This window comes from Aquarana catesbeiana, linkage group LG05 (assembly GCF_042186555.1).
Source record: "Aquarana catesbeiana isolate 2022-GZ linkage group LG05, ASM4218655v1, whole genome shotgun sequence".
NCBI lineage: Eukaryota > Metazoa > Chordata > Amphibia > Anura > Ranidae > Aquarana > Aquarana catesbeiana.
In genome coordinates this window covers 175,525,875-175,542,519 of record NC_133328.1, presented here as the reverse complement: position 1 = coordinate 175,542,519, position 16,645 = coordinate 175,525,875, and the positions used below count along the sequence as shown (strand labels likewise).

General features: G+C 46.8%; 1 protein-coding gene across 1 annotated transcript in view; it reads right to left on the bottom strand.

Moving 5' to 3' along the window:
* The window catches only part of LOC141144573 (acyl-CoA dehydrogenase family member 11-like), a 386,002-nt gene that overhangs the window by 55,096 nt on the left and 314,261 nt on the right, over window positions 1–16,645 (bottom strand). The gene's annotated exons all lie outside the window — the stretch shown is intronic.

The following is a 16,645-nucleotide window of genomic DNA, read 5'->3' as shown; positions in this document are numbered from 1 at the left end:
CCACCTGACATGTTTTTTTTTTGTTTACAAACGATTTTTATTATGCAAAAGGTCAAGGTATAAAACAATTACAATGATGGTACAAGTATACATACAAATATCTTTAACAGTGAATGTTGTACAGGAAATAAAAAAGGGTTATGGTTATTCAGATTAAATATTGCACAGTGTCATAAATATGCCAGTTATCATGGAGGGAAGAAGGAAGGGCAATTACGTATGTGTTAAGGAGAGGAGGTGAGGAAAATTAAATAGAAATTTTTCTAAATCAGAGAGGTGGTGTCCCAGAGGGTCCACTTTTTTTGATAAAGAGGCATAGAGTCATATAACGTGTGGTGAATTTTTTCAGAAAGTCTGATGTTCGACATGCGGTTGAGAATTTGTGACCAAGGTACCGTAGTGGAGCGCCAATTGAAGGCTATAGCCCAATGAATGGAGCTGAGAAATGTGTGGATTAGCCTTGTGCTAGTCATTGGAATATCCTGTATAGGGGAGAAAAGAAGACATATTTGGGGTGTAAGAGAAAACTTCCTACCGGATATTTTTTCAATGATTATGCTAGCCTTATGCCAGGTGTTTTTTATATGGGGACAATCCCAAAAGATATGTAAAAGTGTACCCTGAGAGGGGCAACCCCTAAAGCAGAGTGGGGATAGTGAGGGATAGAATGAGTTAAGTTTAGCGGGGGTGAGATACCATCTATAGAGCAATTTGATGGATGATTCTCTGATCGAGGTTGTTTTGGAACATTTATGGAGATTTGTAAAAATAGTATCCCATTGATCTGGAGTAAATGAGGTATTTAGATCTGATTCCCATTGTAGCATGGGGTGTGACTTCTCAGGCATGTTGGTCTCATTTAAACTTTTATATATTCTGGAGATTAAACCACTATCACGGGGGAAAGAGATACAAATTTGCTCAAATTGTGTATAGGGGGGATGAAGTGTAAGTGAATGATATTTCTGATAGAATTGTCTTATATTTGTATAGTTCTCTCGTTCAGAAGGTGGAAAATCATATTTTATTTGTAGACTGGAGAAAGTGAGGAATGAATTGTTGTGGAAGAGCGATTTTAAATGTGTTAGGTTATGTGACTTCCAATTCGTTAGAGAGTTTTGATCTTGAGCTCTGTCTGGGAGGGGGAAACGAGGGTCACCTAGAAAGGAAGCCAAGGGGGGAATGTCAGAAGATAATTTGAATTTAGAGGCTTGTCTGTTCCATAGTTGAAGGGTGTGAGTGACAATGAAATTTAGGGGTTTAATTTTTTGTGGTGGGATAGACTTGGACCAGAGAAGTCCTTGTAGATTGTAGGGTAGGACAGATTCTTCCTCGAACCGGAGCCAAGGGATTTGAAGTGAGGGGGCATACCATTGGGCTAATTGGGTAAATCTGGCCGATAGATAATAAAGCCAAAGATTAGGAATGCTGAGGCCTCCTTTTCCTTGGGGTCTAAACATAAGGGAATAGCTGAATCTGGATTTCTTGTTTAGCCATATGAATTTGTTGATCTCTCTCTGTAAGGAATCTAATGTTTTTTTATGTAGAATAATAGGAAGGGCTCTCCACCTGACATGTTTAAGCAGGCCCAATTTCAAAAGGACTTAGTGGAGTCCTGGTTACCAGAAGAAGCCCCTTTTGTGGGCTTTTTAAAAGAGGACTGCCTGGATTTCCAGGATCTTGAAAATTCCCGACCAGGCCTGTAACTACGTGCTTCCCTTGCACGGTCGGTGTTTTGCGTTCTTGAAAAGGTGCGTTTCTGGTTCTGTAAATGCCTATCTTGAGGGAGGAACCCCGACTTACCCCCCGTAGCCCGGGTAATGGCGCTATCAAGTTTGTTGCCGAAACACCAAGCCTGCTTAGAAGCTGGATCCGCCAACCAGGGTCGCAGCCACAAGGCCCGACGGGCGGTGACCGATGACAACATCACCCGAGCCATCAATAGAGACCTCCCCCAGAAAGGCGGAGGCTAGCCTGATTTCCTGAATAGGGGAGCTCTTAGCCGCTTCATCAGAGATACTTCTAAGAGAATCATTCACATTGTCTGACCATGTCTCTAAAGCTTTAGAGACTGCTGCTAAGGCCAGAGCAGGTTTGCACACTGTGCCTGCTGTCAAATAAATCCTTTTTAGGTCGGAATCAATCCGTCTCTCCAGCGGATCTTTAAATGAGACTGTATCTTCGAGAGGGAGAGTCACATACCTCACAAGTCTCATTAATGCAGCATCTACCAAGGGAGCTGACACAAGGTGTTTAACCTCTTCTTCCTTGAAAGGGTATAGTTTTGAGATTTTAGACTGCATAGAACTTTTTCTATCCATCTTGCCCCATTCTTCAGATATTATAGCTCCTACTTCAGTGAGGAAAGGAAAATAATGACGCTCCTTGCTGAGTTGTTTGAAAAACTTTCTCTGTTTAGGAGGAGAAATAACTGGGTCTTCCCAATTCAAAGCGTCTTTAACAGCTTTCACCAAAGAAGGAACCAGGGCGTATTCAAAGCCCATCCCAGGATCATCTGCTTCTGACCCACTATCTGAAGGGGGAGCTGACTGGTGACTAGGTTGAGAAGACTCCCACGTCTCATGGACTGGACCCTCTTCTGACAGGGGAATCAGTGGATCTGGAGGAGAATCACGAGGCTTTGCAGCGTCTCTCTCCTGCAGCGATTCTTTCATGACTCGCTTGATTTGTGTTTCCAGGTGTTGGTCTGCACCTTCCCTCTCATTAGCTGCTCTGGAGAAACAGTGGTCACAGAGAGACTTGCTGGCAGGAACTGGGGCCCTGCATCCCCAACATAATTTCTCCGGTCCCCTACTATGAGATGAGGGGGGGTGAGGAGAGCCTCTACTGTGGTCTTTAGACTTAGAGGATGAACCATGGTGTCTAGAGCCAGATAAGGAATGCCGGTGGTGTGATTTAGACGACCCGCTCCTTCTGCGGGAACTACTTTGTCTTTGGTCAGACCTAGAAGGGCTGAGGAAAGAAGAAAGACAGGAATAGAGAGAGAGAAAAAGTCACAAAGTCAGAATAATGCCCTACACTCCACTCTCTTCCCCCCAGCAGGCAAGTAAAGAAAAATACTTTCAAATCCTACCTGCTGCGAGAGGACTGGCCACCAGGAGGCAGTGAAGAGTCCATGGCTGATGCTGGGAATCACTGCAGGTGAACACAGAGTACCTCAGATATACCAGCCAGCAAATAGGCAAAGTACAGACCCATCTTTACTGCACTTACCTGGGGTAGGCTCTGCAGGTGCTCAGGGAAGTCGCCGCTATGCCCATGATCATTCCCGAGATCTGCAAGCCTCCCCAGGCTTTTAAAATTGGCACTGCGTGACGTCACGGCCGCGCCAGGCCCGCGGTCCTCGTGTGCATGCGCGAACCAGGCCTCGCTTTCGTTCCGGGACCGCACATGCGCAGAATGCAGACAGAACCCGGAAGTAGAGAGAGCGGTGGCTGGAACGCACAGAGAACCAGCCGCTGCATAGGCATTTAACAAAAAAAGGAAAAAGGGCACATAAGAGAGAAAACACACAACAAATTTTCACACTGCTGCCATGAAGGCGATACATGCTCACCACCACCTACGATCGACTCGGCCAGGAACGTCCATACACACACCGGGCTTTCAGGCAGATAATGGCCACCTGCATACTGCCAGGTAATAGGCCTGTGCGCGCTTTTCATTCCAAATGACTACAGCTCTTCAGCACTTACTCTGCAATACACTCCATACCCTGCTAACAGTCAAGGCTTATCGGAGGGACGTGACATCACATCGGTCGGCCGATACGATCGCAGGACATCGTCTTCAGGTAGAAGAACCAAACATAAGGTCCTACGGAGGAGGACAAAAAAGGAACACGGCTGGGAGCCCACAGCTGAAATTTATAGGGAGGGGTCCTATTGGGTAGTTATGGAGGCGGGGTCAACCCACACGTATGCTGCCATGGAGCCTGTCAGGAAAAAGTGATTTCTACACTGAAATATCTTTAAAAGTCTGAAAAGTGAAAAATTCCCCGTTTTGGACAATTAGGTGCCAACACAACTGAGCATGCTCAGACCTGAAAATAACTCTCATTTTAACTCAAGTGTCTTTTTTACCCGGAGCTATAGTAAATACCAAAATGAGAGCTAATTAGAGAGCATTTTTTGGAAGTTAAAATCTGCTCTATTTTAGTCCGAATGAAGTTTAATTTATTGATTCTAATGGAACAATTCTAACTTTCACAAAAAAAACTTTTAATGTTGAAATGAAATGTATCTTTCTCTGAAATAAATTTTCCTTTGCAACATTGTTGCTTCTACTTAAAATATTTTGATTCTAAGAATGCTACAATGTGGAATGTTTTGATGTTTTGGTAAAATATATTTCCTGACAGACTCCATGGCAGCCTACGTGTGGGTTAACCCCGCCTCCTCTCCAATGCTATAGGACCCCATTCCCATAAATGAGTACTCACCACTAGCTACTGTGTTCCTTTTTTGTCCTCCTCTATGGACCTATACATGCTGTTCGTGTCAGGATTGAATGGATCCAAGATTTGGCATACCTTTGTTCGGTGCAGCTCAGAGCCCAGCCATGGGCGGGCGAGTAGCTTAAGAGGCTTGAGTATTTCCCCTTGGTGGATGGGTGGTGGCCTCTGTATGCCCGACGCACGGTTTCATCAACGGCTGGCAAGGTCTGTGTTATCCTCTTTCTTCCTCCATGGCAGTTTCTATATGTTGTTGGTGTGCCTGCTTTTTCCCCGGTATTCAGATCAGTGTATTTTCGTTTCCCTCATGGCAGCTGGAACACTTGTGCGTTCCAACCTGCCACGGCACTTCCGGGTTGCGGCCGCCTGCGCTGTAGCCACCTCGAGAGCGAAGCTTGGCTCGCGCATGTGCGGTACGGCGGTCTGTTCGTCGGCCGCGCAGGCGCCATGCGGTGGCGTCCTATTGCGCGTGCGCAGTGTGAGGTCATGACGTCACGGGCAGGGAATTTAAATTCCGCCCTCCAGTCCTGATGTATTGGGATTTCCCTTGGTAGGGAAAGGAGGAGTCGGATCCCTGCTTGGTCTCCAGGTGAGTGGCCTAAAGATCTGTTATCTCTGCACTTTTTAAAAAAAACTCCAATTGTTTTTTCTAGTAAATTTAAAAAAATATATATAAAAAGAGGCAGTATTTTTTGTTGTATTAAAAAAAACCAAAAAAAAAAAACCAACACATAATATAATTATTTATATATATATATATATATATATGCTGCAAGAGTTTCTTTGCCTTTACATAGTATGAAAATTTAGATACGTTTTGACATGTTCATTTGTGTATTTTGGAAAACTCCTCGTTTGGTGCCTTGACTTTTTCAGGCCATTTCTCTGCAGACTGCTTAATGTGACGTCCTCGTCCAAGGTCATGGACAAGTCACCGCCTTTAAGTGGCCAGTCCTCACGCACAAGGTATGTGCTCGTGGGGGGAGGGGATGAGATTTGGGCACAAGTGTTGCGGTTCTGATACTATGTCTTGCCTTTCCCCCTCCCCCTCTTTTTTGTTTCTCCAGCCCTTCCAGGTCGGACCCGCTACCCGCGGTCCAGAATGTCAGTGACCTTGCCAAGCCACAATATCACTCATCTTCATCCAGATCCAGACTCCCAGTCCAGATCCCACCAGAGGAGACGTTCTCGTTCCTCCTCCAGACACCGCTCCCACCGCCATGACAGCCGCTCTGATCGCAGAGCCTGCTGGGGATGTAGGACACGAGTCCCGGAGGGCAAGTCCTTGTGTGACCGTTGCTTTGCCCGCGCGGTTGGGGAAAAGGAGATGGAAAACCAGCGTTTGGAGTCTCCCGTTTTAAAACGTGTGGTGCATCAATCCCTAATGGAGAGGGACACACCTCGCACGTTGAGCCAGTCCACTACCTTGTCTGGCCCGCCGGCTGATGAGGCCCGTGATGATCCGGGCACTTCCCAGCCCTATGTTGCCTCTCTTGACTCTTCAGATGACGATTCTGTTAATGAAGAGGACATTGGAGGGTTTGATTTTGCTATGGTTTGTCCATTTAAAGAGGCCTTGAAGTGGGAAGATCCTTCCACACCCCCAGCTAAGCAGAAAAAATTCTTCAAACATCTGGGGAAAGAACGCGCAAACTTTCTGCTCCTTCCGGAACTAAAGGACATCATTGATGAAGAATGGAGTAAAACGGAGAAGAAGTCCTCCATGTCAAATAAATCCTCCAGATTGTACCCCTTCAAGTCGGAAGAAGTGAAGAGTCTGGAGAACACTCCCCTTGTGGACGCAGCTCTTATGCGTCTGGCCAAACACGTGACTCCTCTGGAAGACGCAGTATCTTTCAAGGATGGGCTCGAGAGGGAGATAGATCTGGATCTAAAAAGAATTTATGGGCTCGCCGGTATGGCCTGTAAACCGGCCCTGGCACTAGCGGCCATGTCTAAAGCCATGGAAGCCTGGACGGAGAACGTGGAGTCCTTCCTCAAAAGCGTGTCAGAAGAACTGGCCGGAAGTTCGGCAGCCCCAGAGCTGAAGCTGGCGGCGGTCTTCCTGGGGGAGGCGTCTATAGATTTGATCCGCCTACTGGCTCGTATTATGTTGTCTTCGGTCACGGCCAAGAGAGCCCTTTGGTTGCACCCTTGGCTTGCCGACCCGGGTTCCAAACAAGCATGGTGTAAAATCCCTTTCGAGGGGCCTCACTGTTTGGCAATAAGCTTGACAATGCCATAACGCGGGCCACAGGTGGTAAGTCGCCTGCTCCTCTTCCGGCACGTCTGGGTGGCCCTGATCTCAGACTTCTGGGTCATAAGGACAGTCTCGTCAGGCCACAGATGGGCCTTTTCTAGTACTCCTCGCCCCAGATTTGTCTCCACTCTTCTTCCTCGTGCAGAGGAACAGAGACAGATATTGCTGTCCTATGTGGACCTTCTGAAAACACAAGGAGCAGTGGTACATGTTCCAAAGGACGAATGGTTCCAGGGGATATACTCCCCTCTCTTCCTAGTTCAAAAGAAGGGTGGCTCCTGGCGCCCAGTCATAGACCTCACCTATCTCAACAAATTCATAGAAAATGGAAGATTCAAAATGGAAACCTTGTCGACCATTCAGAGAGCTATACAACCAGGCGACTGGATGATCTCGATCGACCTGAAGGACGCCTATTTCCACGTCCCAGTGGAAAAGGAGTTTCACAAATACCTCAGTTTCCAAGTTGGGTCAGATCATCTTCAATTTATCTGCCTCCCCTTCGGGCTGACAACGTCCCCCCGAGTCTTTTCAAAGATTCTCCTAGCTATGGTGGCACTCATAAGATCAAAAGGGGTACGTCTTTACCACTACCTCGATGACCTGTTGGTATTGTCCCAAAACAGGGAGCAGTTGCTGGCCCACCGGGAACAAGTGATCTCCACCCTGTCCAGCTTCGGGTGTCTCCTGAACTTAGGAAAGAGTCAACTGGTCCCAGCTCAGCGCCTAATATATCTGGGAGCTCAATTCGACACAGTGGCAAATACTATCTCCCTTCCACTACAGAAAATCCCGACGGTTAGGGACAGAGTTTCTCGGGCCCTACATGCCCGGCGACTGAAAGCCTCCCAGTGCCTGAAAGTTGTCGGCACGATGGTTTCCACGACTCCCATGGTCAAATGGGCCCTATGGAGATTGCGTCACTTCCAGTCAGGTCTCTTACGACAATGGAAGTCAGGGGACAAGAATCAGGTCATCCGCATAACATCTACAATGAGGAACAGCCTCTTCTGGTGGCTTCAGCGCAAGAACCTCCTGAATTGCCACTCCATTGCTCCCATCTCTTGGGTGACGGTCACGACCAATGCCAGCGGTACTGGTTGGGGAGCCCTTTGCGGTTCGAATCTGGCTCAGGGCAAGTGGGACGCATCCCTCCCCAATCCAGGTTCGAACGTCTTGGAGCTTTGCGCGGCCTGGTGCGCCCTACAGTCCTTCTCTCGTCTCCTGATAGGGGTGTCAGTGTTGTTAAGAATGGACAACACCACAGTGGTCTCGTATGTGAAGAGGCAAGGGGGTACTCGGAGTCCCACTCTCCTTCGGGAAGTCAAGCCCATTCTATCGTGGGCGCAGAAGAACCTGTCCGACATCTCAGCAGTCTTCATCCCAGGTGTCCAAAACACTCAAGCAGACTTCCTATCACGTACCAAGTTGGACAACAACGAGTGGTCTCTTCATGTAGAGACGTTCAGGTGGATCTTGTCACTGAAGACCGATCCAGAAGTAGATCTGTTTGCTTCCCCCTGCAATTGCAAGCTGAAGAAGTTCTACACCAGGGGCTGCTGCAGTCAGGCCGTAGGGACGGACGCCCTGATGGATCAGTGGAGGTTCAAGAGGGCGTATGCCTTTCCGCCACTACCAGTTATGCTGAGATTCTTGCAGAGGCTCCGAGCAGAAGCAGCCGAAGTGGTGACAATAGCTCCCTATTGGCCGAACAGGCCTTGGTTCCCTCTCCTTGTCCAACTCAGCTGTCGGGACCCAGTGCCTCTTCCTCTCAGGCCGGACCTTCTTTCTCGAGGGGTCAGTCCTGCACCCTTGTCCAGCAGTGCTGAGACTGATGGTCTGGTTCTTGAGAGGGAGAGGCTAGAATCACTGGGCTGTGCCTCAGAAGTGATCTCCACTCTCATGAGTTCAAGAAGATCTAGCACAAATAAGGTCTATGGAAGAATCTGGTCCAAATTCGTGGAATTTTGCTCTCCTCAGGGCAGGTCTTTTAGACATCCAAAAGTCCAAGATGTTCTCAGCTTCCTTCAAACAGGCCTAGATTTACCTTTATCTGTCAGCTCTCTGAGAGTCCAAGTTTCTGCACTATCGGCCTTCTCCGGCACTTCGTGGGCAGTTCATCCTTTGGTTAGACAATTTTTTCATGGTGCATCGATGCTCAAGCCCCAAAGAAAGTCTAGGTTTCCCAAATGGGACCTTCCACTTGTCCTTGACTCAATCTCTGGACTTAGTACTATGGGGCCCTCCCCGCTCTCTATCAAGGACTTTTCAGCAAAAGTTGCCTTCTTAGTAGCCAATCAGGAGATCATCTTACCTACATTCAGGTCCCCGGGGTCCACTGAAACTCACCCTCTAGATGTAGGAGAAGCTATAAAAGAATATCTCAAAGTTACTTCTCCCTTTAGACGTTCTAATCATCTCTTTGTACTTCACTCGGGCAGCAATATAGGGAAGAAAGCCTCAACCAGGACACTCGCAGCCTGGATCATACAGACCATACAGCAAGCATACAGGGCTAAGGGCTTGGCTCCTCCAAAGGCGGTGACAGCCCATTCCACCAGGGGAACGGCAGCTTCGTGGGCGGCGGCTCGACATGTGGCTCCAGACACCATCTGCAAAGCAGCCTCATGGGCTTCTATTAATACTTTCATGTCACATTACTGTATAAAGCCTGCTTCACTGTCCTCTGTAAACTTTGGGTTGAAAATCCTATCGACTGATAGGGCAAATTAAAATTATGTTTTGTTCAGCATACCCACCCGTGTGGTTGGCTAGTTATTTCCCACACGTAGGCTGCCATGGAGTCTGTCAGGAAAAAGGAAAATTTATTATCAGATACTTGCCGTAATTTTCCTTTCCTGATGGACTCCATGGCAGACGGAGTTCCCACCCATTGGTCAAAGAGTAGGCTAGTTACGGAACACAGTAGCTAGTGGTGAGTACTCATTTATGGGAATGGGGTCCTATAGCATTGGAGAGGAGGCGGGGTTAACCCACACGTAGGCTGCCATGGAGTCCATCAGGAAAGAAAAATTACGGTAAGTATCTGATAATAAATTTTCCTTTTTTTCTCTGTCACTTTCACTTGTTACTCTTCATCTCACAACAATCTTTACCCCAAACTCACACAGGTGTCTTTACAATCCACAAACAATACCATTGCTGATGCAAATTTAAAATGAATCACAATTTTTTGTGCTTTTTATTATTTCCAAATATTCATAATTTGAGCCCAAAAAATGTAGAATGTGTACCAACATCAGAAAGCAAAATGTAATTCCCAAAAATTTGAGGGTAATATTCTACTCTCACCCCTAAAAAAACACCAAATATCACAGAATAAATTAAGAAGAATAACTCTCGAATAAAGTAATTCCATCACCTGTATGTCCAAAGAAATGCAGTATTTATGTGTTTTTTATGTGTTTTTATGTGTTTTTATGTGTATTTATGTGTAGTTATGTGTAGGAGGATACCACGTGTGGAAGCTCCGTGGCTTAGAGGTTAGAACTTCTGCTTAGTATCCCTGAGGGTCTGGGTTCAAATCCCAACCATGTTACTTCATGTGGAGAAGTTGTTTCCTCTTCCAAGTCCTATAACTGTGTTTAAATGTAGTATTGTTGTGTATTGTAGGTCTTTTCCAGATACACTATTTAGCCAAAAGTATTGGGACACCCGCCTTTACACACACATGAACTTTAATGGCAGCCCAGTCTTAGTCCGTAGGGTTAAAATTTGATTTGGCCCACCCTTTGCAGCTGGAACAGCTTCTGGGAAGGCTGTCCACAAGGTTTAGTGTGCCTATGGGAATGTTTGATCATTCTTCCAGAAGTGCATTTGTGAGGCCAGGCACTGATGTTGGATGAGAAGGCCTGGCTCGCAGTCTCTACTCTAATTCAGCCAAAGGGTGTTCTTTCTATCAGGTTGAGGCCAGGACTCTGTGCAGGCCAGTCAAGTTTCTCCACCCCAAACTTGCTCATCCATGTCTTTATGGACCTTGCTTTGTGCACTGGTGTGCAAACATGTTGGAACAGGAAGGGGATTTCCCCAAACTGTTCCCACAAAGTTGGGAGCATGAAATTGTCCAAAATGTCTTGGTATGCTGATGCCTTAAGAGTTCCCTTAACTGGAACTAAGAGGCCAAGCCCAACCCCTGAAAAACAACCCCACATCATAATCCCCCTCCACCAAATCATTTGGACCAGTGCACAAAGCAAGGTCCATAAAGACATGGATGAGTGATTTTGGGGTGGAGGAACTTGACTGGCCTGCACAGAGTCCTGACCTCAACACAACAGAACACCTTGGGGATGAATTAGAGAGGAGACTGTAGGTCAGGCCTTCTCGTCCAACATCAGTGCCTGACCTCACAAATGCACTTGGAAGAATGGTCAAACATTCCCATAGACACACTCCTAAACCTTGTGGACAAGAAGAGTTGAAGCTGTTATAGCTGCAAAGGGTGGGCCCAGGGGCGGACTGACAACTCATGGGGCCCCCGGACAATAGGAGATCCTGGGGCCCCCTGTCCCTGCTCATGTGTTCCCACCCATACTCAAGCCACACCCACACAAATCCCCACCTACATTTTGCACTGCCCACACTACATGCGTTCGTCACAGAATTACATTAAAGAAAGTGCAACAATGGTACCTTTCCAAAATGAAAGTGATTGTAAAGGCTCGTTTTTTTTTTAAATAAAAAACATATCATACTTACCTCCACTGTGCAGCTCGTTTTGCACAGAGTGGCCCCGAACCTCGACATCTGGGGGTGGCTCTCGTGGCTCCTCCCCACATCAGATAACTCCCTAGGAGAAGCGCTCTCCCGGGGGGGGTTACCTTGCAGGTGGGCTCCCGTGTCCAGCATTTGCGTCTATAGACACATGTTTACATACATGTGCTCATCCTACATAAAGCTTTTCATATAGAGCATGTGTGGGGATCATGGGGGTGCTTTACATTTTTTTTAATTATTTTTATTAACTTTATATAATTTTCACTGATCACCAATGTAAGGTGCATTCTTCCCACTGATCACCAATGTAAGGTGCATTCTTCCCACTGATCACCAATGTAAGGGACATTCTTCCCACTGATCACCAATGTAAGGAACATTCTTCCCACTGATCACCAATGTAAGGTGCATTCTTCCCACTGATCACCAATGTAAGGAGCATTCTTCCCACTGATCACCAATGTAAGGAACATTCTTCTCACTGATCACCAATGTAAGGGACATTCTTCCCACTGATCACCAATGTAAGGAACATTCTTCTCACTGACCACCAATGTAAGGGACATTCTTCCCACTGATCACCAATGTAAGGAACATTCTTCTCACTGATCACCAATGTAAGGGACATTCTTCCCACTGATCACCAATGTAAGGAACATTCTTCTCACTGATCACCAATGTAAGGGACATTCTTCCCACTGATCACCAATGTAAGGAGCATTCTTCCCACTGATTACCGATGTAAGGAACATTCTTCCCACTGATCACCAATGTAAGGAGCATTCTTCCCACTGATCACCAATGTAAGGAGCATTCTTCCCACTGATCACCAATGTAAGGAACATTCTTCCCACTGACCACCAATATAAGGAACATTCTTCCCACTGACCACCAATGTAAGGGACATTCTTCCCACTGACCACCAATGTATAGAAACATTCTTCTCACTGACCACCAATGTAAGGAACATTCTTCTCACTGATCACCAATGTAAGGAACATTCTTCCCACTGATCACCAATGTAAGGAACATTCTTCCCACTGACCACCAATGTAAGGGACATTCTTCCCACTGACCACCAATGTATAGAAACATTCTTCTCACTGATCACCAATGTAAGGGACATTCTTCCCACTGACCAATGTAAGGAACATTCTTCTCACTGATCACCAATGTAAGGAACATTCTTCCCACTGATCACCAATCACCGATCACCAATGTAAGGAACATTCTTCTCACTACTTATTTAATCCATATTGAGCACTATATTTGATTGACTGGGGATGCGACTACAGGAGATAACCAAACTGCGAATGCAACTACAGGAAATAACCAGAGACTGCGAATGCGATTACAGGAGATAACCAGACTGCGAATGCAACTACAGGAGATGACCAGACTGTGAATGCGACTACAGGAAATAACCAGACTGCGAATGCGACTACAGGAAATAACCAGAGACTGCGAATGCGACTACAGGAGATAACCAGAGACTGCGAATGCGACTACAGGAGATAACCAGACTGCGAATGCAACTACAGGAGATGACCAGACTGTGAATGCAACTACAGGAAATAACCAGAGACTGCGAATGCGACTACAGGAAATAACCAGACTGCGAATGCGACTACAGGAGATAACCATAGACTGCAAATGCGACTACAGGAGATGACCAGACTGCGAATGCGACTACAGGAAATAACCAGACTGCTAATGCAACTACAGGAAATAACCAGAGACTGCGAATGCGACTACAGGAGATAACCAGAGACTGCGAATGCGACTACAGGAGATGACCAGACTGCGAATGCGACTACAGGAAATAACCAGACTGCGAATGTGACTACAGGAGATGACCAGACTGCGAATGCGACTACAGGAAATGACCAGACTGCGAATGCGACTACAGGAAATAACCAGACTGCGAATGCGACTACAGGAGATGACCAGACTGTGAATGCGACTACAGGAGATGACCAGACTGCGAATGCGACTACAGGAGATGACCAGACTGGGGATGTGACTACAGGAAATAACCAGACTGCGAATGCGACTACAGGAGATAATCATAGACTGCGAATGCGACTACAGGAAATGACCAGACTGCGAATGCGACTACAGGAAATAACCAGACTGCGAATGCGACTACAGGAGATGACCAGACTGCGAATGCGACTACAGGAGATGACCAGACTGCGAATGCGACTACAGGAAATAACCAGACTGCGAATGCGACTACAGGAGATGACCAGACTGCGAATGCGACTACAGGAGATGACCAGACTGCGAATGCGACTACAGGAGATGACCAGACTGTGAATGCGACTACAGGAAATAAACAGACTGCGAATGCGACTACAGGAGATGACCAGACTGCGAATGCGACTAAGGAAATAACTAGACTGCGAATGCGACTACAGGAGATGACCAGACTGGGGATGCGACTACAGGAAATAACCAGACTGCGAATGCGACTACAGGAGATAACCATAGACTGTGAATGCGACTACAGGAAATAACCAGACTGCGAATGCGACTACAGGAGATAACCAGACTGGGGATGCGACTACAGGAAATAACCAGGTAGCCAGTTTTAAAATTTAAACTTTCAGCAATGCACAGCTATACAGGGGGGGTAAACAACATTTCCAGGGATGGTTTAGCAAAAAAAAGGGGTCTACAGGCCGGGTATATACTGTAGGCAGAAGGACCTACCTGACCAGTCGGGCTCACCTCCCGCTCTCAGAGGTCCGGGGGCGGAGCTTTCGCCGATAGGGGGCGGGGCTTTCATCGGTAGGGGGCGGAGCTTTCATCGGTAGGGGGTGGAGCTTTCATCGGTAGGGGCGGAGATTTTTGTGGTCCAGAGCGGAGCTCTCAGAAGTGCAGGAGAGACGCTCTATACAGACTCAGACTACATGAGGAGGGGCGGGGCAGGGCAGGGTCAGAGGGTCAGTGGAGCTCCCTGCCCCGCCCCTCCCTGCTGACAGAGCCTCTCTCATCCTAAGCCAAGGTCTGCTCGGGCAGCAGGCTGGCCGCGGCGTCCGGGAGGACGGGGTTTTCGTGCGGTGCAGCGGGCGGCTTTTTTCCGCTGCTGACTGAGCCGCTCATGGGGCCCCTCCTGACGTCGGGCCCTCGGTCGGCGACCGAGTGACCGAATGGTCAGTCCGCCCCTGGGTGGGCCAAATGAGTTTTGAACCCAATACTAATACTGGGATGCCATTACAGTTCATATGCGTTTAAAGGCAGGCGTCCCAATACTTAGGCCAATATATTGTATATTGCTTGTGACACCGAGCATGGCTATGGACTTAGAGCTGGTTCACACCACAGAGATGCAGAGAACATGTGTGAGGCTGCCTGGTGGCTAAGTGGGTAGCAGTTCTGTCTAGCAGCACCTGGGATGTTGGTTCAATTCCTCAACATGCTAATCCTTGTGTTGAAGATTATATGTTCTCCCTGTGTGGGTTTCTCACCACAATCCAAAGACATGCTGGCATCCTATTTGTCTCCTGTTGAAATAGGTTCTAATGTAAGACCGTTAAATTTGGACTTTATATTGGAAGCTCATTGCAGCCAGGGACTGATGTTAATGTTTATTAGCACTAATCATGCCCAGGGACTTGGACATTTCAAAATTTAGGGTTTACACTACACAGGTACATATGCTTAGGAAACTGTTGCTTTGTTTATGTGGATGCAAATGGACTTTGATCTTTGTCCTGTAGTTGGAGATTTGATGCACATAGCCAAGGCTAACACAGTTGTGATACTATTATGTGTTGGTGCAGGTGGAGGCAGAACAGGAGAGCCAATATGTAGATGAGGAGCTTGGTGAATGGGCTGAGGATATGGAGGTGCTGGAGGTGAGGAGGAAGGAGGGGTCAGGATCAAAAGACCTTCTAATGGCTACTCAAAGACCAGGGCCTGAGGTGGAGCAGGAGAGTGAGGCACGGAGAAAGAAGCCTAAATGGGACTCGTCTCTGGGTTCAAGCCCAGGTGGTGGTGGGTGTGTACTGCCTAGTTTAAGTATGGATTCACAAGTGTCAGATGATTCAAGTGGAGCAACATCACCATTGGGCTTGGTTCCCTGCCATGCAATATTTGGAGAGTGAATCAGTTGATCCTCTTGTAAAAGGTACAGGGAACAGAAGTGGAAAACAGCTTCCTGATGAAGGGGTTTAGTGTGTTCTGCAGGATTTTTTTGATCCTTCTCATGGCTTTGTCTATATGTAGTGTGAATGTGCGTTCGATTGGATCTGTCTATCGTCGTGCAGCTGTTTTGTCTGAGTTGGCTAAGATTGAGTGTGATGTCTTGTGTTTGCAAGAGTGTGGTTTGTGGTATGCTCCAGGCCATGGGGACTGGTCTGCAGGACCAGCGATTTGGTCTTGTGCTGCAGAAAATAGAAGTGAAGGGGTGGGGGTGCTCTTTAAAAACCCAGAAATTAAAGTTGAATCATGGGAGGAAGTGGTGATGGGAAGAGTTCTGAGTGTAATGTTTACCTACCTGGAAGAATCCTTTAAGTTGGTATGTGTTTATGCACCAGTGCGAAAAAATGCCAGGATGGATTTGTTGGAAATTTTGAGGCTCCACCTTGTGGGGAGAGGAAAGACCATTGTTGCTGGAGACTTTAATCTTATTAGGACTGCTGAAGATAGAGTAGGCCAAGGTGAAAGCAAGACCGATGACACCAGCACAGCTTTTAATGCAATTTTGCAGGATTTTTGTTTGCAGGATGGAGCGAGTTGCTACTATGGTAATGGTAAAGCCCCAGCAACCTTTTTTTCAGATAAGGGAAGTGTGAAATCCTGAATTGACTTTATTTTAGGTTCCAGGGAAGAGGGATAAGTGGAATGTCTTTTGATATATTTGCATGATTATTAAGATGTGCTCTGTATTATTAATTTGTTTTGTCATATGATGTGAAGGACACAGTCACTAAGTACTGACAGTATATGTGTGTTGTTGTCCATTTACTGAATTGACAAAAAAAAAAAATTGTGGGGGTGCTATTGGGAGATTTGATGAAATTCTTGTGCATTTTTTCAATCAAAAGTGGGTTTATGTGGCCATGCTGTCAATGTTGTGTGTGTGTATTGTTCCTGTCTGATCATGCAAACATCGTTTGGAAGCATCTGCTGACCTACCCTTTTTTTATCTTGTTTAATCGTGTACA